The following is a 25,770-nucleotide window of genomic DNA, read 5'->3' as shown; positions in this document are numbered from 1 at the left end:
GTCTGTAAAATGGGGAGTAAGACTGTGAGCCCCACATGGGACAACCTGATCACCTTGTATCCACCCCAGACCTTAGAACAGTGCTTTGCCCACTGTAAACAACCTGATCACCTTATAACCTCCCCAGAGCTTAGAACGGTGCTTTGCACATAGTAAGCGCTTAATAAATGCCATTATTATTATTATTATTAAATGCTTAACAAATGCCATTATTATTGTTATTATTATTTAATCCATATTTGACAGATGAGGTAACTGAGGCACAGAAAAGGTAAGTGACTTGCCCAAGTTCACACTGCAGTCAAGTGGTTGAGTCAGGATGAGAATTCAGGACTTCTGACTCCCCAGGCTGTGCTCATTCCTCTAGGCCATGCTGCTTTTGTCAGTACAAGACCCCATTGCCATGGGGGTCTATTGGCAGTGGAGTGGAGGACTGTGGGAGTGGCTTTCTTGGCTCTTCCTTCTCCTCCGTGGTGGCAGCAAATGCAGTTTCTACTGCAATTATTATGGCTACCACAGTGAAATTGACCCTTCCTAGCCAGTGGCCAATTGCCTCTATCTCCATTTCTCTCCATCTTTCTGGCCCTGCCCTCCCACCACAACCCCTTTTCACTCTCTTCTTCTTTCTCCTCCGCTTGATCAATAGTATTTCAAATGAGCACTTCCTATGTGCAGAGGACTGTACTAAGGGCTTAGCTTTCTTTTCTCTTTCCCTCTCCTTTTTTCTCCCTAGGGGAATTGTCCAAGCACTCATCCACCACACCCATCCTCATCAGCACTGAAAGTCAGTCTCATCTCCTCATTAGTGGTATTTACTGAGTGCTTACTGTGGGCAGAGCGCTGTACTAAGTGCTTGGGAGAGTACAATATGACAGAGTTGAAAGACATGTTCCCTGCCCCCTTTCCAAGCCTTACTGAAAGCACATCTCCTCCAAGAGGCCTTCCCTGACTAAGCCCTCTTTTCCCCTTCCCCTACTCCCTTCTGCGTCACCCTGACTTTCTTCCTTTACTCATCCCTCCTCCCAGCTTCACAGCATGAATGTACAGATCTGTAAATTTGTTTATTTATATTAACGTATGTCTACCACTCTAGAATGTAAGCTTTTTGTGAGCAGAGACTATGTCTGTTGTTATATTGTACTCCCCCAGGCACTTAGAACAGTGCTCTGCACACAGTAAGCACTCAGTAAATGTGATTGACTAACTGACTTACTGACTGATTCAATAAGCTTACTGACTGCCCCCGGCCTTCAATGGGTCCCCTCTGGAGGTATATTGACCTCTTCCAGGTGACTGTCACCATTAGCCATGGCTCCCAGTGGCTTAAACCATTATGCCCTTGCAGGGAGTAGCTTTGCTCCTTGGCAGAATCCCTCTTGAAATGATTACTCATTCATTTAGGAGACGAAAATTGGCATGTGGAAATCTCTAATGAGAAGTCCAGGATGTACCTTGCAGCTCTACTAACTCCTGGTAAGCATTTTCATCCAGAAAGGATCAAGCCATCAGTAAGTGCCCCGCAGTTGGGGTGATTTTTTTTATGGTATTTATTAAGCACTTACTAAGTGTCAAGCACTCTTCTTTGTGGTGGATTAGATACAAGCAAATCAGGTTGATCACAGTCCCTGTCCCACGTGAGGTTCACAGTCAAATAGGAGGAAGAATGGGTTTTGAATCCCCACTTTACATTTGAAGAATCCCCATTTTACAGTCCCTCTAAACTGCAAGCTCACTGTGGGCAGGGAATGTGTCTACCATCTCTATGTTGGACAAGTGTTTAGTACAGTGCTCTGCAAAAAGGAAGTGCTCAATAAATGTGTTTGATGGATTGATTGGATTGAGGAAACCGAGGCACAGAGAAGTTAGGTGACTTGCCCAAAGTGACACAGCAGGCAAGTGGGGGAATTGGAATTAGAACCCAGGTCCTCTAACTCCCAGGACTTTGCTTTATTCACTACATGACGCTCTTTCTCATGATTCAATCATGCCCGTTGATCAGAGTTGGAGATTCTGAGTTCAAGTCTCAGTTCTTCTGCTCACTTCCTTAGAGACAACAGTACATTCAGAGGAATAGCTTCTGGACTCTCAATAGGCCTGGGACTCTACCAAGAGCAGCCTTGAGCTTTCCTGCCCTAATTTCCTCCAGACATGTGAAAACAGAACTCCAAACTAATGCTCGATTGCTAACACAAGGAAACGCGAGATGGATATTTTACTAAAGAAAGGGATGCAGCATCGATAGAATTGACACTTGGAAATTTGCTTTAGGTGTCTCCCTCTGTCCACCTGGCTGAGAGAAGACTTTTTAAACCCATTAAACTGCAAACTCCTTGAGAGCAGGAATCATGCTTACCCAAGCACTTACAAGAGTGGTCTCCACATAATAAACATGCAAGAAGCACCTCTCCCTCTAGACTGTTAGCTAGTTGTAGGCAAGGAACGTGTCTGCTAATTCTGTTGTATTGCACTCTCACAAGTGTTTAGTACAGTGCTCTGCTCATAGTAAGTGCTCAATAAATACTATTGAATGATTGATTAGGTGAAACATCAAGTCAACTGAGAGGGGGGATCTTCGAGGCTCTATTTGTCTATGAAGCTGGGAAAGGGAATTGCTAAAAGTTTCCAGTTGTGAACAAAAGTCCATAATGTTCCAACATCCTAGTGTGTTTGCTACAGAGACATTTTTTATGGTCTTTGTAAATGCTTACTATGAGTCTAAGCACTACTCTAAGAGCTGGAGTTGACACAAGTTTATCAGGTTAGACATAGTCCCTGTCCCACATGGAGTTCACAGTTTAAGTTAGAGGGAGGAGGACTTCATTCCCATTTCACAAATGAAGCAACTGAGGCACAGAGAAGTTAAGTCATTTGCCCAAAGTCACACAGTGAGCAATTGGCAAAGCTGGGATTAGAAGAATCCAGGTCATCTAACTCCTTGGCCCATGTTCTTCCCATCAGGTCACACTGCTTCACAAAATGGAGATTGAGACTGTGAGACCCATGTGGAACATGTGGACTGTGTCCACCCCGATTAGCTTGTATCTATCCCTGTGCTTAGTACATCAAACATATGGGAGGAAAAGCTGGAGTCTCATGTCCAGAGGAGGAGACATTTAACATGTGATAAATCTCTGGACAATTGAGTTCCAGCTGGATTGGCTATTGATGCTAGAATTTGGAAAAATGGAAATGTAACAGATGGAAAGTTACTTTCAAACCTAGCAGCATAGTGGCTTAAATTATTCTGTTAGCATGGAAGTCTCTTTTGTATTCATTACTCTTCTGGCCACATGGGAGAATTTAGAATATTCTTGGACAATATAATGATGGTAGATTTCCTCTTTTAAATGGTACTTGTTAAGCACTTACTACGTGCCAGGTATTGTACTGAGCACTGGGGTAGATGTAAAATAATATTCCATGCCCCACATGGGGCTCATGGTCTTAATCCCCATTTTATAGATGAGGTAACTGAGTTATACAGAAGTTAAATGACTTGCCCAAGGTCATAGAGCAGACAAGTGGTGGAGCAGGGATTAGAACCCAGGTCTCCTGACTCTCTCAGGCCTGTGCTCTTTCCACTAGGCCTCCCTGCTTCTCACGCTTCCATTCTCTAATAAAAGCTCCAAGCTTTCTCAAAAAGAAATTTTTTTCCAATCCACCAGAACCACAATTTCCCATTAGTTATATAAGCCATAATGTTTAAATATACACTTTCAGACTGCATTCCCCTACTTCAAACAATGCATCTGTGTTTGTTTCAATAACCGATGCCAATTTCTTAACAACATGCAATGGACAAACAACAAAGGGGATAATGGGCTGTGAGGTTTCAGCAGCTAAATAATCTCTCCTAACATGCAAAATGGAATCAATGCTAATAAGTTGGATGTTCTCCTCTTCCCAGATGTCCAGTCAATCAATCAGCGGTATTTACTGAGTGCTGTACTAAGCACTTGAGCTAATGCACTTAGTGATAATTAGCTGAGTTGTTTTAAGCCTGTTTCCCTTTGGGAAACTTGGAGGAGTGTCCTAGAAGTCCTGCTTCCAGGATTCACCCATTCTTTGCAATCCCAGGGAAATGTCGAACAATATCAACCTTGGGAAGAAATCTCAAACCAGAAGCAGATACCATCTTACACCAGACACCTTTTTTCACCCGTGACCCACAGAGAGTGCCACAATGACCCCCAGTCTTCTGCAGCTCTGGGGTTCTCTAAATTCAGTGTTTCTAAACTTCTATGATTCCTCTCATGGTCAGACCTGGAGAGTTTCCAGTCCTCTACCAGTCTTGGCTATGGGAGGGAGAGTCAAGCAGAGGCCTACCCATTCCATTCCTAGCTTGGACTGTGGCTGGCGAGTGGAAAGCAATCTGATACAAATCAAAATTTACCCGTGCCAGGAAGCAGTGGCACGGGAGACCATCAAGGGCAGAGACTTGTTTACTGCATGGAAGGAGGCAATGGTAAACCACATCTGGATTTTTACCAAGGAAACTCAATGGATCCACTACCACAATGATTGCAGATGGAAGTGGGGTGTTCTAGGGAAGATGTATTTATGGCATCGCTGTGGGTCTGACATGACTCGACAGCATAAAATGACAACAAACTACAATAAATTGGGAAGGTTCTCCATTTTGGCATGATAATAATAATAATAATAATGGCATTTATTAAGCACTTACTATGTGCAAAGCACTGTTTTAAGCAGTGGGGAGGTTGCAAGGTGATCAGGTTGTCCCACGGGGGGCTCACAATCTTCATCCCCATTTTACAGATGAGGTAACTGAGGCACAGAGAAGTTAAGTGACTTGCCCAAAGTCACACAGCTGACAATTGGCAGAACCGGGATTTGAACCCGTGACCTTTGAGTCCCAAGCCCATGCTCTTTTCCACTGAGCCACGCTGCTTCTCAAGGCATCTGGTCTTGGCTCCACTACTGGAAGCATAGAAGGCTGTGGAGAAGCAGCATGGTCTAGTGGAAAGAGCATGTTCTTGGGAGTCAGAGGTTGTGGGTCTTCCACTTGTCTAGCTGTCTGCTCTGTGACCCTAGGAAAGTCACTTAACTTCTCGTTGCCTCAGTTACCTCATGTGTAAAATGGGGATTGAGACTGTGAGCGCCATGTGGGACAAAGACTGTCCCACAGCTTGATTGCCTTGTATCTACCCTAGCACTTAGAACAGTGCTTGGCACATAGTAAAACTTAACAATTATTATTATTATTATTATTTATTCATTCATTCATCCATCCATCCATCTATCCATTCATTCATTCACCTATTCAATGAAATCTACTGTGTTGTTAGAGCACTACTTATGTTGCCGACTTGTACTTCCCAAGCGCTTAGTACAGTGCTCTACACACAGTATGTGCTCAATAAATATGATTGAATGAATGAATGAATGAATACACTGGGTACCTTCTGTGTGCAGAGCACTTAACTGGGTATCTATTATGCGCAGAGCTCTGTACTGAGCACCTGTGGCTTACAAAGCACTGTTTTAAAGAGGGGATGGATGCTGACCCTCAGGAAAGACCAAGGAAGACTTCTGCAAGCAGGGACCCAGGAAAGCATTATACATAAGTGAGGCCAGTAGTACTAAGGACCTATCAGAGCACTGACCTCAGGGAACCTGCCAATAGCAGGTACTTTAAGCTACTATTTTCCAGGTCCAGCATTCGTGGAAAACCTAGGGCCCCAATTCTGAAAAACTCCAACCATTAGAAAGTCACACAGGTAGCCAATGGCATCTTGAAGAGGGCCAGACTCATAGGTGTCACAAACCAATTATGTCACAGCCCCATATCTCTCACACACCCACAAAAGCCCCCAGAAGAGAGCTGTAGCCCTAAAGCAAACATCGTAGGTTTTTCATCCACTCCATAGTTTGGATCCATTTCAATTCAGAAACACTTAGGGTCTTAGAATGTTTTCTTCAATCAATCGTAATTATCGAGGACTTACTGTGTACAGAGCACTGAATGAGAATCAGTGTGGCTTAGTGGAAAGAACACAGGCTTGGGACTCAGAGGTTCTAACCCCACCGCCGCCACTTGTCAGCTGTGTGACTTTGGGCAAGTCATTTAACTTCTCTGGGCCTCAGTTACCTCATCTGCAAAATGGGGATTAAGACTGTGAGCCCCTCGTGGGGCAACCTGATTACCTTGCATCTACCCTAGCACTTAGAATAGTGCTTGGCACATAGTAAGCACTTAATAAATGCTATCATTATTATTACTAAGCACTTGAAAGAATATCATATAACAGTTTAACAGAGTTGTTCCCTGCCCACAGTGAGCTTACAGTACCAAAATGGGAGATACCCTGAGGCGTGTGTCCCTAGGGAGAGGTGAAATACTACAGATATAACCTCAAGGCAGAGGTAGGGTGCCACCAGTGTGCCCTCAGGGGGAAGGGTAAAAACCACAGGTGTACCCACAGGGGAGAGAAATTTCCTAAAGGTGTGCCCAGAGGGGAGAGGTTGGTATTTCAGTGGCTCTCTTGCTGGGAAAGATTAGCCTTCCCTCTTTCTAATGGAGGTCACTGAACTTCTCTCTGCCTCAATAACCTCATCAGTAAAATGGGGATTAAAACTGTGAGCACCATGTGGGACATGGACTGCATCCAACTTGATTAGCTTAGAACAGCTAAGAACAGAACTTAGAACAGTGCTTGGCACAGTGGAAGGGCTCAACAAGTACTATTATTATTATTATCATCATTATTATTATTAGCTTGTATCTACTTCAGCATTTTGTACAGTGCCTTAACAAATACCACTATAAACAAATCAAATCAACATTTCATGCCCAGGATGGAGAGATTTTTACATCAGCCCACACATCCCGACCACATTTTAGGCACATTGTAAAAGTGCAAATAAGAACTAAAATGAATCTGATAGGTGAGCCACAGCAGGAATGGGTTTCATAATCAGTGTCTATTAAACACCCCAAAGTGAGATGCTTCTAATAATAGTAATAATAATAATAATTGTGGTATTTGTTAAGCACCTATTATGTGCTAAGCACTGTTCTAAATTCTGGGGTAGATACAAGGTAATCAGATTGGACACAGTCCCTGTCCTACATGGGGCTCACAGTCTTAATCCCCATTTTACAGATGAGGTAACTGAGGTTCAGAGAAGTGAAGTGATTTGCCCAAGGTCACACAACAGACATGTAGCAGGGCTGGGATTCCTCCAATTCCTCTGGCTCCCAGGCCCGTGCTCTATCCACTAAGCCAAGTTGTTACTCTTAACCTTGTCTGAACTGCATGTTTCTCTTAAGTCTGGGAACATCAATCAATCAATCACCAGTATTTATTGAGGACTTAATGTGTGCAGAGCACTGTACTAAGCACTTGGGAGAGTACAGTATAGGCAGAAAGATAAGGGAAATAAATTCCCTCCTGAAATTTCTTAAGGCCTGAAATTTAGAGCCTTTCTCTAAATCCCAGTGAAATTTCCTAATTTATACCATAAATTACTCTTGATTTTAGGCTTTTGGCATTCATATCATATTATGGCTTGATTGCCAAGCAGATTCGCCCACTCTGCAAGAAATTAAGGTTTTTGAGACTAAGTAATACACTTTGCAATGTCATCACCTTATCACTACCCTCAAAAGCTGCAGATGTGTTGTAGTTGATAGGGAGTAAGACTCACAGTCAGGAATTCAGCTTGCTGGTCCCTGACATGCCTATGGTGCATTTAGATGAGGTGAAGGGCATTCTGCAGCTTGCTCTGAGAATAGAGGTGTCAGCCAATTAGTCAAATATGCTGGACAATCTATGGGTGAGGCTGGCCATGCAGGGGGGTTCAGAGAATGCGTATGGGTGGGGTGGGGTGGTGGAGAGGGGAGATGAAGACTATTTGCTCATCAGATTAGGAGGCAATTGTAACAGAAGCTCACTGAATGAACCAAGAGTTATGGCTGTTTGCAAAATAAACTCCCTAATGTTTACGCAAACATGGCAGGAGAATTGCATATCTGCAATCAACTGCTAAATCCTGCCGGGTCTGTTAGAATCCAAAGGACAATTTTGCTTCCCAGTCGATGGAATTTGAGGCTGATTCACTACGTAGCCATAAACCAGGATCAATCCCTGTGATTCTGAACTGATAAAGATCCAAGGAAGTTATGGACCTAGAAATTCCACATGGGATTCCAATGTAGGAAACTGCATATGCCTCAATGGCCATAACTGAGCCGTATCCACAAATGTGCAGGGTAAATAAACAGGATTAAATCCAGAACATATATATAATGAAACAACCTAAAGTGTTGAAGACGGGTTGGCAAGTTAATTATCTATAACTCCTGAAGGATTTTAAGACTGAGTACCAATCTAGAAATCAGGGCCTAAATAATAATAGCAGTATTTGTTAAGCTCTTACTACGTGCCAAGCACTATACTAAGTGCTGGGGGGGGGGGGAAATACAAGCAAATTGAGTTGGGCACAGTCCCTGTTCCACATAGAGCTCAGTCTTAACCCCCATTTGACAGACAAGGTAACTGAGGCACAGAGAAGTGAAGTGACTTGCCCAAAGTCACACAGCAGAAAAGTGGCAGTGCTGGGATTAGCTATGTGGACTCAGACCAAAAATGGTTAATAGATCCTGAAAACCTGAATTTATAAAGAAATTATTGACCAATCATGCCTATAGCCAAGTTAACTGACACTAACCTCCCTTGGGGAGAGTGAAAAGTAATTTACCACATGTACAGGCCTTAGGCCTCTCAGGAAAACCAGGCCTCTTCTCTCATGTACGCGGCCCAGTAAAAAGGATGAATCCATCAATCAATCAGTCATATTCATTGGAAATTTACACTCTATGGGAGGAGAAAGTCATTAAAATAAATTACAAATAGAGAAAATAGTGTAGTATAAGGATATTTACATACATTCTCTGGGGTTGGTGTATCAAAGTTCTTAAAGGGAACCCAGCCAAGTGCATATTCGTTGGTGAGGAGAGGATGGATAGGGGAAATGGGGGAAATGGTTGCTAAACTCTTTCTCCATTGCTCCCAACCAGAGCTCAGCTCCAACCTGTGGTGGGGAAGGCTTTTTGCTCTATTAATTTCTTCCCCAGAGGCACGGAGAACTGTGGCTTGGCCCAAAGCATCCTTCATGGGTTCTAATCCCAGCTCCACCACTTGTCTGCTGTGTGACCTGAGGCAAGTCATGTCACTTCTCTGTGCCTAAGTTATGGCATTTGTTAAGCACTTATGATGCACAGGCACTGTATTAAACGCTGGGGTAGATACATGCTAATCAGGTTGGACACTGCCCATAATCCACAAGGGGATCACAGTCTTAATCCCCATTTTACAGTTGAGGTAGCTGAGGTGCAGAAAAGTGAAGTGACTTGCCCAAGGTCACCCAGCAGACAAGTGGCAGAGCCAGGTTTAGAACCCAGGTCATTTGGACTTCCAGACCTGTGCTCTATCCACAAGGCCGTGCTGGTTCTCATTTCCTGCAGTTAGGAAAGTACATGATGGAATGGGTAGGCAGTATCTCTGCTCACAAGTGACCTAAATCTTTGTGACCCAAGGCCCTGAAATAATTGAATTCCTAAAGCAACATCAGGCAAGGCTGAACTCAAGAAAAAATGATACCCACAACCCCCATATGTATTTGTCTCCCCCTCTAGACTGTAAACTCTTTGTGTACAGGGAATGTGTCCTCCAATCTGTTGTACTATACTCTTCCAAGTGCTTACTAAAGCCCACAATAAATACCCTTAATGGATTGCTTGATAAAAGTGAGTGATTGGCTAATTTCAAAACAGGTATTTACACAGAATAATGGAAAAGGCATTACAGAGGCAGTTATAGAATCTGCTTCCAGAGGTCATTAAAAAGAGGGCAGTCCTCTCTGGAGGATGGCTAGGGATAGCTTTGTTTGAGATTATGAAATCATTGGGAAAGCAGCTCAGGAACACTGAAGGGAAATGAATAACTTATCAAGCCTAAGAAAGGCTCTGACAGTGACAATCTTGACCAGCCATTCTTTGATTCCACTGAGGTCCAAACAAGAGAAAGAGGGGAAAATCACTGCCACTGTGAGTTCAGTTAGACATGAGGAAAGGTTTTGAAATTTCTCTCCTTGGATAACCACTGGCCCTGATAACCCTCTAAATATTCAGCTTGCGTTGGAGAGCGAACATGACTACCAACTCTGTTGTATTGTACTCTCCCAAAAACTTAGTGTACTCTGCACACGGTAAGTGTTCAATAAACATCATGGATTGACTTACTTAGCCACCTGTGTGGAGGCAGGAGAAAGGACTAGGTGATTCTTATCATTAATAATAATAATAATAATAATCATTTGTTAAGCACTAACTGTGTGCCAGGCTATGTCCTAAGCAGCGCAGCAGAGGAGAAAAGCAAATTGGGTTGAACAAAGTTCCTGTCCCACATGGGGCTCACAGTCTCAATCCCCATTTTCCAGATGAGGTAACCGAGGCCCAGAGAAGTGACGTGACTTGCTCAAGGTCACACAACAGACAAGTAGTAGAGCTAGAATTATAACCCATGACCTTCTAACTCCCAGTTCCATGCTCTATCCACTATGACATGCTACTTCTTACAATGGCCCCATCTAGTTCTTGAACTCCTTTTCTGAACTAGAATTCTACAGTGCTTGTTCTAAGCCAACTCTCTTGTTCCATTAGAGGATTAGTCCTACTTATTCAGGACAATGACAGGATCATTACTAAGGCACCCGCAAAAAAACCCCAAAATTCTGCATCTGTCTAAGGCTTTTTTTTTTTTTGGTCTTAGAAGAAGCTCTCTGGCCTAGTGGAATCCTCTTATTTCAGGTTGCAGATATCAGTATACAGATCAGGGACGTACTTTTATCAAGAGCTTTGATAGCTTCTTGCCGAACGTAAGCCCACTAAATGTACTCTTGAGAGCAATGTTTCTCACCTTATTGTATTATTTTCAAACATTAACATCTTCAATGGGCAAAAGACAGCATTAAGCAGGGAGAGAACTTTAGGGCCCCCTTGGATTATTGACAGCTGTAAACCCATGAGGTGCTCCATATGGCACAATAATGGGTAAAGTCATGCCAGAAATTCACTGAGAGAGTTGTTGTTGATCCAGAGAAAGGCAGGGGCTACTTCAGGCCAGCCCTCAGCCTCCAGGGTCACTGCAGCTGGGAAAAGTTTACAGTTATAGTGCAGGGTTCTAAGTGGAGGCATGGCCTAGTGGAAAGAGCTCAGAGCTTGGTTCGAATCCTGGCTCCGCCATGTGCCAGCTATCAACCTTTTAGTGGGTCATTCAACTCCTCTTGGCCTCAGTTTGTTCATCTGTCAAATGGAGATAAAATATCGATTCTCCTTCCTCATAGACTTTAAGCCTCCTAGGGACTGTGTCTGATCTTGCATCTGTCTCAGCACTTAGCATGATACTTGGCACATAATAATCCATCAACTGCATTTATTGAGCACTTGAAGGGTGCAGAGCACTGCGCTAAGTGCTCAGGAGAGTACAATATAACAGAGTTGGTTGACATGTTCCCTGTTTACAAGGCGCTTAGAGGGGGAGACAGACATTAATATAAATAAACTACGGGTATATGCAGAAGTGCTGTGGGGCTGTGAGTGGGGTGAACAAAAGGTGCAACTCCAAGTGCAATGGTGATGCAGAAGGGAATGGGAATAGAGAAAATGAAGTTTTGGATGGGGAAGACCTCTTGGAGATGTGCCTTCAAGAAGGTGGGAAGGGCGATAGTCTGTCGGATATAAAGATGGAGGGAGTTGCAGGCCAGAGACAGGATGTCGGAGAAGGTTTGATGGCGAGATAGAAAAAAAATCAAAGTACAGTGAGTAGCACTTAATAAATTTGTTAAATGCCATAAAATTACCAAGGCTAGTGAGTGCTTAAGCAGTCGATTGCCAGGTAAGACCACCTGTGGTGATAATCAGCCCTGTCTATGGGGCCCCTCACCCTACATGGCCAAGTCCTGAGTTAGCTCTCTTTTTGGATGCCCTTGGTTAAACCTGATGATCTTTGAATTAGGGTTCCCGGATTGAAGATTAGGGGAATTATGTTCCTTTATTTATTCATTCAATCGTATTTATTCCTTCATGCCTTTATTCATTCAGATTAGAGAAGCAGCATGGCTCAGTGGAAAGAGCATGGGCTTTGGAGTCAGAGATCATGGTTTCAAATCCCTGATCCACCAATTGTCAGCTGTGTGACTTTGGGCAGGTCACTTAACTTCTCTCTGCCTCAGTTACCTCATCTGTAAAATGGGGATTAAGACTGTAAGCCCCACGTGGGACAACCTGATTACCTTGCAACCTCCCCAGTGCTTAGAACAGTGCTTTGCACATAGTAAGTGCTTAATAAATGCCATCATTATTATTCAGATAGACATTCAGAGAGAAACGGGATGTGTGAGCTTGTATGAGGTTTAAATACTGGGCCGTGGAGCAGCACAAAGGCAACAGGCCTTTCCAGGGAAATGAAACTAGTCAATGGGATAAGGGCCTAGCTAATGTGGATGGGATATCTGAAAAATCTTACCTACAGCCAGTACTGTCCAGAATCACTATGTCTAAGGAACCTCACTGCCAAAACGGGATCATTCAAAACAGTCTCACTGGTTGGGTTAAGCAGTGTTGCAATGTTCTACTTTGGGTGCAGACTCAAATCTGTTCTTCCTGGAGGTTAACTACTATAGAAGGAGAGAATAACCCACCATGAATTTCCACAATCCCCCCGCCCTTTTGAATTTGCATCACATGAGAAACAAGCAACTCTTCTGACTTGTAAACTGAGAGAATATAGTATGACAGCCATAGAGAGAAAGTAAATATGTAAGACCGTGGTGTCGTTTCAAACTCTTCTTTCCATATATAGCAGCAATTTATAGAGTTTGCTCTTACCAATCCGGTTTATGTCGGTTATCCCGAAGCTCTCAGCCCAGTGGATTGTTCTGTTTTATGATCCTCACACTCAAATTCAGATCACCCATTATGACAGCTCTGTCATACTGGTTTTGTTAATTAATGAGGACCATGAATTTTGGAACTAGAAATTACAGTCACTAATCTCAGAAGTTTTTACTAATAATTAAAGTGATGAGAGACATAAATTCCAAGCAATAAAATGTCTACATTATGTCCACAACTCACCCAAATAGATCACAATTGCTTGCTGTTTATTATTTAATAGCAAATCTAACTCAGTTCCAAGATACACATTAAAAATGGACCTGACTTGCATTTTTTATTTTGATGGCTGGTAGGAAAATCTTAAATCACAGTTATCTTTGTAACAGAGCACTTCATAATGAAGATGAAGGGTCCTGTTTATGACTCCACATTGAATATTTTATTCTTTGGATTCTGATACCAGGATTTATGTCAGCTCACTGCACTGTGTTGATGCCAGCTATCTTTGGACTGGGCCGGAAATATCAGTTCAGTATTCAATAGAAAGGCAAATTAGGATGAGATTTGGAAAAGTATAAACTGCTTCCTCAGGTACAAACTGAAGCCCATTTCCTTCTCTCCCCAGTCCAGTCCATAGTTCACTCTGCTGCTACTCAAGCGCTTAGTACAGTGCTCTGCACACAGTAAGCGCTCAATAAATATGATTGAATGAATGAATAAAGCCGGGATCATTTTGCTAAAAAAATAATTCAGCTCATATCTCCCCGCTCCTCAAAAACCTTCAGTGGTTGCCTATCCATCACCACATCAAACAGAAACTCCTTACCATTGGCTTTAAAGCATTTAATCAGCTGGACCCCACCTACCTTATTTCACTACAGTCCAGCCTGCACACTTCACTGCTCAAATGCCAGTTTATTCACTCTACCCTGATCTCATTTACCTCACCACAGCCCGTTTCCCACATCCTCCCTCTGAACTTTAACTCTCTCACCATTCTCCCCACTTTCAAAACCCTTCTGTGGTCACATCCCCTTCAAGGGGCCTTCTCTGATTAAGCCCTCTTTTCCCTGGATCCCTTTCCTTTCTGTGTTGTCTGTGTAATAATAATAATAATAATGGTATTTGTTAAGCGCTTACTATGTGCAAAGCACTGTTCTATGCGCTGGGGAGGTTACAAGGTGATCAGGTTGTCCCACGTTGGCCTCACAATCTTGATCCTCAAAAATCTCCAGTGGCTACCAATCAATCTGCGCATCAGGCAGAAACTCCTCACCCTGGGCTTCAAGGCTGTCCATCACCTCGCCCCCTCCTACCTCACCTCCCTTCTCTCCTTCTACTGCCCAGCCCGCAACCTCCGCTCCTCCACCGCTAATCTCCTCACTGTACCTCATTCTCGCCTGTCCTGCCGTCGACCCCCGGCCCACGTCATCCCCCGGGCCTGGAATGCCCTCCCTCTGCCCCTCCGCCAAGCTAGCTCTCTTCCTCCCTTCAAGGCCCTGCTGAGAGCTCACCTCCTCCAGGAGGCCTTCCCAGACTGAGCCCCTTCCTTCCTCTCCCCCTCGTCCCCCTCTCCATCCCCCCATCTTACCTCCTTCCCTTCCCCACAGCACCTGTATATATGTATATATGGTTGTACATATTTATTACTCTATTTATTTATTTATTTATTTATTTTACTTGTACATTTCTATCCTATTTTATTTTGTTGGTATGTTTGGTTCTGTTCTCTGTCTCCCCCTTTTAGACTGTGAGCCCACTGTTGGGTAGGGACTGTCTCTATGTGTTGCCAATTTGTACTTCCCAAGTGCTTAGTACAGTGCTCTGCACATAGTAAGCGCTCAATAAATACAATTGATTGATTGATTGATTGATTGATCCCCATTTTACAAATGAGGTAACTGAGGCCCAGAGAAGTGAAGTGACTTCCCCAAAGTCACACAGCTGACAAGTGGCGGAGCTGGGATTAGAACCCATGACCTCTGACTCCCAAGCCTGTGCTCTTTCCACTGAGCCACGCTGCACTTGAATAATAATAATATTATATTAATTGATATTAATAATATTATAAGTGAATAATAATAATAATAATCCTGGTATTTTTTAAGTGCTTTCTATGTACCAGGCACAGTACTAAGCACTGGGGTGGATGCAAGCAAAGTATGTTGGAAACAGTCCCTGTCCCACATGGGACAGTACTTGTCCCCCTTTTGCAGATGAGGTAACTGAGGCACAGAGAAGTGAAGTGACTGTCCCAAGGTCTTGCAGCAGACAAATGGCAGGGATAGGATTAGAACCCAGGTTCTTCTGACTCACAGGCCTGTGCTCTATCCACTTCAGCAGGCTGCTTGGACCTGTGACCTTTGGGTATTTGGTATTCATTTCACCCTCAGCTCCACAGTACTTATGAACATACCTATAAATTACTTGCTTTATATTAATGTCTGTATCCCCATCTACAATGTGTTACCAACTCAGTTGTACTCTCCCAAATGTTTAGTTCAGTGCTCTGTACACATTAAGGGCTCAATAAATACTATCAATTGATTGAGAGGGAAATGCTGTGAGTATGAATTTGAATTAAGATCAGTAGAGTGACCAATGATGGTAGTCAAAAATTCTGGACATTGAGAGACATTTAATGTCAACCGTGCTATGCCAGGTATGCAGGCTAACATTATAATGTCATGAATGCCATTATATAGAGGCATTTGGATTTCACTGAAATCCAGGATGTTTTTCTGGTGGAACCCTATACCCCACCAAATTTTCTCTGGTGAGATCACATTCTCCTCCTAGGTCTGTGTGAGCATGGCTGACACTACCATATTGGGAAATTTGGCAGTAGGAGACTCAGAGGAAGGAGACAGGGCCCTGAAAATAATAAAAAATAAATAAATACCTGATATAAAGGCACCCAGTGCCATTTCCATACTGGAAAAGGGACAGAAAGCAATCCAGAAAACTGGATTGACTGGTATAAAATCAGGCAACTGGTCACTCAAATGGGAAAATGGGTACAGCTCTCCTATGTAGATCTTGCTGTTGATGGTGAGTCTCCATGTGTGCGAGTGTGTTTAAAAAGACTTGATTGATTGATGTTATGTTCCAGATAGTGAAATGCTTTTCATCCAAACAAATTTAGAAAGAGTGAAGAGATACCAAGGGAGCCCCCTTAACTTTGGATTGTCTGTTACAGGGCCCTTTAAAAAGAAAAAAAAATCTAAATTGGACAAATTTTCCACTAACACACTCTGAAATCTTCCTTTAATTGACCAGGGAAGTGTGTTGTGAAGGACAGCTGCTTAGTTAGGGGAAAATTACATATGCTGGTTATGGGCAGAGAACATTTCTACCAACTCTGTAGCATCGCACTCTCCTGAGCTCTTATTATAGTGCCCTGCACACAGTTAACTCTCAGTAAATACCACCAGTTGATTGACTGACACTGGGGAGTATGCAGGACTCAAGCTAGCCAAGCACCTAGACCCCGCTTGACCTGAAACAAAACAGAAATGTGGACTCCAATTTCTGTCACAAGTCATTTAAAGCAATCACTGATAGATCATCACAGTGCCTTGTACATACACATTTTGCTGCATGTAGGTCATTTCTTGAAGACATTTATATCGTACTTTCCTTTTCAAGGATTGAAATACGCAGATGAGTTCCAATAAACCAGGTGTCTTTTCTACTTCTCCACCACTGCACTGAAAGCAGAATGTTGAAACGACTGCACCTGACTAGGAAGTCAAATGAGTACGACTATAAGCAGCTGGGCCTATTTGGGGCCCCCTCTCCATTTCTGGCCAACTGTTAAATATAAATTAATTACCTTGCTTCACAGCTGATTAAGTAATATTAGTATGTAAATATCCCAATTAATTATCATCACAGTTAGTACCAAATGCAAACACAGTCTTCAAATGTATTTTTATGTATCTGTTTGGGTTGAGCACAAATATTTTCCTCTGCTCTTCCAAATCTGAATTTAATTATCACATTTTTATAATAAAATGCATTTCCATAAATGAATTACTGTGTCATGAACTAATCTCTTTGGGAAACACATTAATACATGGAAGAGAAAATAATCCTAGCTATAATTATGCCGCCAATTAGTGAAAGTCAATGTAATGAACAGCTCGTCGATTTCATACTTTTACAAGATGAATGAGTGATCCTGTAGTTTAATTGCAAAAAAATGGGCCAAAAGGTTTGGAGCAAATGATTTCTCCATCATCTGACTAATATCCCAGGGAAGCAGCTTCCTTGTCCTCCACAAGGGACCACTCCTCCATTGCACAGGGCCAGCTGCTAAGCAGTCCTAATTATTTCTGCTGAAAGAAGACTTCTGAGTTTGCCAGCATGGATGTTTGTCACTGTACCCCAAGAAACGTTTAGTTACACAAATGGTGGGGAAATCATAATGCAAATAATAATAATAATAACAGTACTTATTAAGTTCTTACTATGCGTCAGGCACTATACCGAGCACTGGGGTGGATACAGGTAAATTCATTCATTCAATCGTATTTATTGAGCACTTACTGTGTACAGAGAACTGTACTAAGCACTTGGGAAGTACAAGTTGGCAACATATAGAGACGATCCCTACCCAACAGTGGGCTCACAGTCTAGAAATCAAGTTGGACACAATCCCTGTCTCATGTGGGGCTCACAGTCTTAATCCCCATTTTACAGATGTGGTAACTGAAGCACAGAGAAGTGAGGTGACAGAGCAGACAAGTGGTCCAGTCGGGATTAGAACCCCCATGACCTTTTAACTCCCCGTCCCGGGTTCTATCCACTTTGCCTTGAAGCTAAGACGGAGCCTCCCAAAGAAAGGCTGAGAAAGAGCCCAGGAAATCAATATCCAAAATCAGCAAAATGGTTATAAAATTGCCTGGAACTTGATCATACTTGAGACAAAAGAAAGATGCATGTTCTGATACTACTGCTCATGCCTAGTCCATTTCAAACAGTGATTTTGTGTGATTAAGGTAGCGAGACTTTCCAAAACCCAATAAGGGCAAGGGCTGGGGCCTTCAATAGAGATGAAACTTCAGTGGTCTGAAATTGGAGGAATATAAAAATAGCAACCAATAGTATTTACTGAGGGTTTATAATGTGCAGAACACTGTGTTAAGTGCTCTGAGTCAGAGCCCCTGTTTCCACGGAAGAAAGCTGAGGGCAGCATGCAACAGGCTGGGCTCCCCTGGATTCTCTACTTGTTTTAGAGGGCACTTTTTTACACATCCTTTGGACCCCGTATTTAAGCACTCACTCCTGTAACTCTCTTCAATTCCTAGAAAAGCAGTGGAAAGATCATGGTCCAGGGTGCCAGAGGACCTGGATTCTAATCCCAGCTCTGCCCTTTCCTTCTATGTGACCTCGAGAAAGTTACTTTGCTTCCCTGAGCCTCAGTTTCCTAATTTGTAAAATGGGGATCCAATACCTATTGTCCCTCCAACTTAGTTTGGGAACCTTTTGTGGAACAGGCACGGTATCTAATATGAGTAACTTGGGCACTTAGAACAATGCCCATAGTAGGCACTTAATAATAATAATTATTATTATTATTGTTATGAGAGTATAATAGGGTAAGCAGACACAATTGTTTCCCTCAAAAGAGTAAGAGAAAGACAGAGAGCATTAGATTGGCAGAGTGACAGAGATGAAAAGAGAGAGGAGGGCAGTAGGTATGGCTAGACAGAGGCAAAGCAGAGGAGACAGAGACGTTTCCAGGCAGAAGGAGAAACAGGAGAGGGAGAGAAAGGCCATGAGAAGCATTGAGATATACAGGCAGGGTTGACACAAAAACTTTGCCCTCTTCTCCCCTCCAGACAGGTCTTCTGCTCAGGAAAGCTGAATGTTCTGAGTGAGGCAGGGAGCCCTTCCTTTCATTCTTTTTTTTTATGGTACTTTTATAGCACTTTCTATTCGCCAGACACTGTGCTGAATGCTGGGCTAGATATAAACTAATCAGTTTGGACAGAGTTCCTGTCCGTCATGGGGCTCACAGTCTTAAGCCCTATTTTACAGATGAGGGAACTGCCCCAGTCACGGTCCCAGACATCACCACTGTCACCTTGCCCGAGAGGGACTTCAAAACATCTCACTAACCGTAAATGAAGTGGCAAGATGGCTGCCCACACTATGTGACCCTCTCTCCCCTTGAAGGATGTCTGGTCATCCATTTTACGGTAGGCAAATGGATGAGATTTTACAAAGGTTTAAGATGTGGGTGGATTAAATCAATATTCTAAAGCTTCTCTAGATAAATACCTGGATCCTTCATTTCAATTTCAAACATTTTCAGCTTCATAAAATCTTTACTGACACTGTGGGTGTCTAACCAGAACTTGTCCTCATGAAAATACCTTTTTATTCCAGGAAGCACTAGGACAAATGGGAAGCAGTGTGGCCTAGTGAAAGGACCACATACCTGGGCCTCAGGGGCCCTGGATTTTAATCCTGGCTCTGCCACTTGCCTGCTGTGTGACCTTGGGCAAGTCACTTAACTTCCCTGTGCCCCAGTTCCCTCACCTGCAAAATGAGGAAGCAAAACCTGTAACCCTCTTACTTAGACTTGTGGGTCCCATGTGGGACCTGATTATCCTGTACTTACCCTAGGGCTGCTGAGTACAGTACACAGAATAAGCGCTAAACAAATACCATGAAAAGAAAAGAAGAGAAAAGGAAAGGAAAGGAAAAGGAAAGGAAAAGGAAAGGAAAAGGAAGGAAAGGGAAGGGAAGGAAAAGAAAAGAAAAGAAAAAAGAAAAGAAAAGGAAAGAAAAGAAAAGAAAAGAAGAAAAGAAAAGAAAAAAGAAAAGAAAAGAAAAGAAAAAGAAAAAAAAAAGAGAGAAGAAAGGAAAAGAAAAGAAAAAGAATCCAAAGCCAGCATTGCACTTTCCCTGCTGCATCCCTCCTCTTAACACATTCTCTCCTGGTCACCTCTACTTCTGGGGTCATTTTTGTCATAATTATGTTGTACATATCCCAGAGCTGAGTACAGTGCTTAACACATAAGTGCTTAATAAGCACTTATTTGTTATTATTGTAGATTATTATATAAAATATAATATATTATTATACTTATTTGAGAAGCAGTGTGGGGTAGTGGTTAGAATGTATGCCTGGGAGTCAGAAGGATCTGGGTTTTAATCCCAGCTCTGCCACGTATCTGCTGTGTGACCTTGGGTAAGTCGCTTGCCTTCTTGGTGCTTCAGTTACCTCATCTGTAAAATGGAGATTGAAACTGTGAGCCCCTCATGGGACAGGGACTGTGAACAAGGCAATTTGTTTGTTGTATCTAGCCCAGTGCTTAGTGCAGTTCCTGGCATATAGTAAGCGCTGAACAAATACTAGTATTATTATTATTATTGTTTTGTCTTATGTTGTGGAGTTGTCTCTGACCCATAGCGCCACCATGGACACATCTCTCCCGGAATGCCCCAGCTCCATCTGCAATCATTCCCATGGTGTATCCATATAGTTTTCTTGGTAAAAATATGGAAGTGGCTCCTTCCATACAGTAAATGAGTCTCTGCCCTTGATTCTCTCCCATGTCGCTGCTGCCCAGGATAGGTGAGTTTTGACTTGTAGCAATCAGCAAGCAAGCAGATTACCTTCCACTCGCTAGCCACTGCCCAAGCTAGAAATGGAATGCGTATGCCTCTGCTTGACTCTCCCTCCTGTAGTGGAGACTGGTAAAGTACTGGAAACTCTCCAGGTGAGACCCTTAGGGGTGAATTAATATTATTAGTTTTAATAAATACCATTTATTACTATTAGTGTTATCGTTATTATAAGCCCTAAATATTTTAAGCCTATTGCCTTTCTTCCAGCTCCATTTGTGGGACACACGTAGGAGCTTGAACCCTTTACACACCCCACTCGAACACTTTACACACCCTGCTCTTTCATACAATCCACACACATCAGTCGGCAGGTGTGAGATTAAACTGGAATGGGTGAGCTGTGCTACTTGCTTTTAGAGGGTTTACGGGAGAGAGCTAGCTTTTTGAAAAATATGTTTCAAGGGTCACAGGAGAAACTCATTACTGAAAGTATTTCCGTTTTGGCTCAGAATTTGCATGAGGCAGGTAGACTTTAAGTGCTAACTGAGCGACAGGAAGAATTACTCTGGGCAATCAAGACTGATATTGTACTAAGCACTTAGAAGAGTAAAATCGAGCAAGTACACATGATCCTTGGCCTCAAGGAGTTCACAGTCCAGCATCAGCCTCAGCCTTAAAGCAAATCAAGATGTTTATAAAGCAGATAGCATTGTGGCCATGAGGAAGCATGTCAATTCTGTAATGTTCTTGCAAATGGCAGGGGACAGGCCTACCGACCCTGTTATTTTGTACTCTCCCTGGTGCTTTGTGCAGTGGGCAGAGCACTAGACTAGGAGCCAGAAGGACATGAGTTTTAATCCCAGCTCTGCCACTTGTTTGCTGGGTGACTTGGACAAGTCACTTCACTATTCAGGGCTTCAGTTACCTCACCTGCAAAATGGGGTTTAAAACCGTGAGCCCCATGTGATGCAAGGACTATGATCAACCTAATTAGCTTGTATCTACCTCAGGACTTGGAACAGTGCATGACACACAGTAAGAGCTGAACAAATACTGTAGGAAAAAAAAAGCTCTGCACACAGTAAGTGCTTAATAAATGTAACTGATTGATTGAAATACAGTATGACTTGTCAGTCAATCAATCAGTGGTATTTCTTGAGCACTTACTGCATGCAGAGCACTGTACTAAGAGCGTGGGAGCGTATGATAGAACAGAGTTGGTAAAATTGTTTCCTGCCCTTGTCCAAAGCAGAATTCCCCCTTCAGGCATTGCATAACAGACAGCTCAGCTGATATGGTTCTTACTTGCCTTGGAAAGCCAAAATTTTCTGCTTCTCATGGGAATGGAACATGTCTACCCACTCTGTTGCATTGTGGTCTCCCAAACCCTTAATACAGTGCTCTGGATACAGTAAACAATAAATGTCATTGATTTATTGATTGATTGATTGAAGTCTTTAAAATGCACCACCAGCAAATGCAAAAAAAAAATCTTGAAGGTAATAGTTTAACTGTAGGCTATTTTGTCCTCCTGTTATTTGAAGAGTTTTCACATGCTACATGACCTAGGGAAGCAGCATGGCATGGTGGATAGAGCACAGGCCTGGGAATCAGAAGGTCATGGGTTCCAATCCTAGATCTATCACTTGTCTGTTGTGTAGCCTTGGGCAACTCACTTCACTTCTCTGTGCCTCATTTACCTCATTTGTAAAATGGGGATCAATTAATTAATTAATTAATTAATAGAGAAGCTGAGTGGCTCAGTGGAAAGAGCACAGGCTTTGGAGTCAGAGGTCATGGGTTCAAATTGCGGCTCCACCAACTGACAGCTGTGTGACTTTGGGCAAGTCACTTAACTTCTCTGTGCCTCAGTTACCTCATCTGTAAAATGGGGATTAAGATTGTGAGTCCGCTGTGGGAAAAACTGGTCACCTTGTAACCTCCCCAGGGTTTAGAACAGTGCTTTGCACATAGTAAGCACTTAATAAATGCCAATTATTATTATTATTATTAGTAGTAGTAGTAGTAGTAGTAGTAGTAGTAGTATTACTGTGAGCCCCACATGGGGTAGGGACTGTGTCTAACTCAACTTGCTTGCATTGCCCCCAATGCTTACTACAGTGCCTGGTACATAGTAAACGCTGAATGAATACCACAATTATTAAGTGCAAAGAAATCATGCATTTTCACACCCTTTCATGGACTATTTACTGTTTGGTCACAGGTGTCACAAGACAAGATTAAGAAAAGAAACATGAGTTCTTCGAAAAAAGATCCATGGGCTTTATCCTTAGGCAATTCCCTTCAATCTGTACTTTGAAAAACAACCACTTCGTTGTCATTAGATTCATTTCCTCTACTTAAAAAAAAAAACCCAAAAAATGCAGCTTTCAAACCTTCAAGACTGGAGCGGTTTCTCTCCTAATTCATTTCTTCGAGTGGAGCTGCTAAACAAAATGAGAATATGCAAAGCAAGTGACATTAGTTTCCTCACGGCTCCTTGCTGAAAGCATTCAAGTCCCAGAAGCTTTGTCTGACAGAGATTTTCTTGTTTAAATTCCACATGGAGGTGCGCAATCTCTTACCTATGAGGGATTCTAGCCTGTTTTTGTCTGTCTTTCAAATCAATCAAAGGCAAAAGACATTCTCATTCGAAAGTTTCCCTCCGAATTACATTTCTTCAACTCACAAAATTTCCAGGCTAGTGTTTTTGAGCATTCCATCCCCCATCCCTTCCTTTAAGAAGAAGGTGATTGCTTCAAACACAATCACAGTTCATTAATTCCAGCGGAAACAAGGGCAAAAAAGTCAACAGACATGCTCTGGAACCCAATTAAGGAAAAAAAAAGAGCAGACCTCATCTCTGGAAGTGGGAAAAGAGCAGCCTTATGCTTTCTTGCCCTAGAAATAATCGGAAACTCTTCCTTCTTTCCTTGTCTTTGAAAATTATAGTCTCTAGATGAACTCTGTGTGTCAGCTCGCAAAAATGTCCTCTTTGTTCTAGTAGAGGGACCTCTTTCTTGTCTAAAACAGATGGTGGCTGGTAACCAAAATGGAGAGTTATTAACGGCTACTCACCCTCAACTGTCCAAAGAGGCATACTCTCTAGCTGCCAACTAAATCATCCTTTGGATTCATAGTGGGGTTACAACCTCCACATCCTCACAAAGAATCTCTGCTACAGATGAAGTGATTTGTTTTAGCCTAGCAGAGATAGACATAGATAGATATAGATAAAGAGAAGGAGAGAGGAATTATAGATACAAATACTTGTGATAAATTAGCAACCTGATTGCTTTCTGTCTAGACAGAAAAATTTACTGGCAGACACACTAAGAGCACATTTTATCTTTGGTTGTTTGCTGGTGGCCGCAGAGATATAAATATTGAATATCACAATGAAATGGGTAATTGCTGAGCTAAATTCAGCGACCCAAAAGAGTATTTTCTTCCTTTGAGTTCTGCAAATAACTGGTCTTTGCTCTCTTTTTGTAGATAGTAGTTGGTGAAGGTATTACAGGACTGACTTCAGAAATGGCTGTTTCCAACAGGCAAACCTCTGCATGTATTCTCTGTAATCTCCAGTCCCTCACTAGCTTTGCAAACTGCATCACCAACTTTATTAGGAAATAATGTGTCTTAGGAAATAGGGTAATGGTATCATCAATGATATTTATTCATTCATTCATTTATATTTATTGAGTGTTTACTGTGTGCAGAGCACTGTACTAAGCACGTGGAAGAGTACAATACAACAATAACCAGACACATTCCCTGCCCGCAATGAGCTTACAGGCTGGGGGTGGGGGGAGGAGACAGACATTGACATACATTTATTGAGTGCCTAATGTATGCAGAGCAAGTTCACAGTCTAGAAGGTGTTTGCTGTCACTCTGGAATAGAGACAAGTATACAAAAAAAACTGTGATTTCTCCATTATCCAGCAATGAACGCTTCTGGGCTGTAAGAGCACTGTGGGCAGGGAATATGTCTATGAACTCTGTGGACTTGTACTCTCCCATGTGTGTAGTACAGTGCTCTGCACACAATAAATTTGTTTGATTGACTGATTGAGCTTTCCCAATATGCTGTGTGTTCCCCTCAGCCCACTGGAAGTCAGCGTGGCTCAGTGGAAACAGAGTGGCTCAGTGGAAAGAGCCCAGGCTTTGGAGTCAGAGGTCATGGGTTCAAATCCCAGCTCTGCCAACTGTTAGCTGTGTGACTTTGGGCAAGTCACTTAACTTCTCTGGGCCTCCATTACCTCATCTGTAAAATGGGGATTAAAACTGTGAGCCCCCCGTGGGACAACCTGATCATCTTGTAACCTCCCCAGCGCTTAGAACAGTGCTTTGCACATAGTAAGCACTTAACAAATACCATCATTATTATTATTATTAGTGGCCGCTTTAGAAACATTATTTTTGACTGACCTTTAATTGGTTCTTTTTGGTTCTGCACAAGCAGCAAGTCTGTCCTTGCCTGACCTTGAAAGGTAAGAAGGCCCTGGCCTGCCTAGAACATGGTCGGGAGACCATTCGTTCATTCAATCATATTTATTGAGTGCTTACTGTGTGCAGAGCACTGTACTAAGAGACTAGTTGAGAAGTCCTCCACTCAGTGAGACAGGGGTTGGACCAGTTGACCTCTAGGTTCCATCCACCTCTCTGACCCTCAAGCAAAGGAATATGAGCTGTGGGCTGCAGAAGGCATACCAAGTCCCTTTGGGCCATCCTGCTTCCTCTGTATGAACCAGTCAGCCAAGTGGTGACATTTATTGAGCACCTCTTGTGGGCTAAGCACTGTACTAAGTGCTTAGGTGAGTACTATAGAGGTAAAATTCATGGTCCCCATCCTCAAGAAGCTGAAATTCTAACCAAAGAGACCAGTAGACACAAATAGTCCTCTGCTCTGTAAGCGTGTTGTGGGCAGGGAACATATCTACTAACTTTATTATATTGTTAGATTGTACTCCCCCAAGGGTTTAGTTCAGTGTTCTTCACACAGTAAGCACTCAGTAAATATGACTGATTGATGGTAGGTGGAACTGGTGTGAGCCCACCTTTTAGACTGTGAGCCCACTGTTGGGTAGGGACTGTCTCTATATGTTGCCAATTTGTACTTCCCAAGTGCTTAGTACAGTGCTCTGCACATAGTAAGCGCTCAATAAATACGATTGATGATGATGATGATGATGGAGGAAGAACGTGGTTGCAACTGGCAGTAGCAAGAGATTAAGTGAATAACTATGTGAATAAATAAGCAGG

The 25,770-nt window shown here is 42.7% G+C and overlaps 1 protein-coding gene and 1 non-coding gene across 2 annotated transcripts in view; one reads left to right on the top strand and one right to left on the bottom strand.

The window, feature by feature from the left end:
* The window catches only part of SPON1 (spondin 1), a 373,683-nt gene that overhangs the window by 123,286 nt on the left and 224,627 nt on the right, over positions 1-25,770 (bottom strand). The window lies entirely within an intron of this gene.
* LOC119944298 lies at positions 4,246-4,383 on the top strand. Its single transcript, XR_005455791.1, has one exon. It is a non-coding gene; the product is annotated as a small nucleolar RNA SNORA7 (small nucleolar RNA).

This window comes from Tachyglossus aculeatus, chromosome 22 (genome assembly GCF_015852505.1).
Source record: "Tachyglossus aculeatus isolate mTacAcu1 chromosome 22, mTacAcu1.pri, whole genome shotgun sequence".
Classification (NCBI taxonomy): Eukaryota; Metazoa; Chordata; class Mammalia; order Monotremata; family Tachyglossidae; genus Tachyglossus; species Tachyglossus aculeatus.
This window is presented reverse-complemented; position numbering and strand designations above follow the sequence as displayed.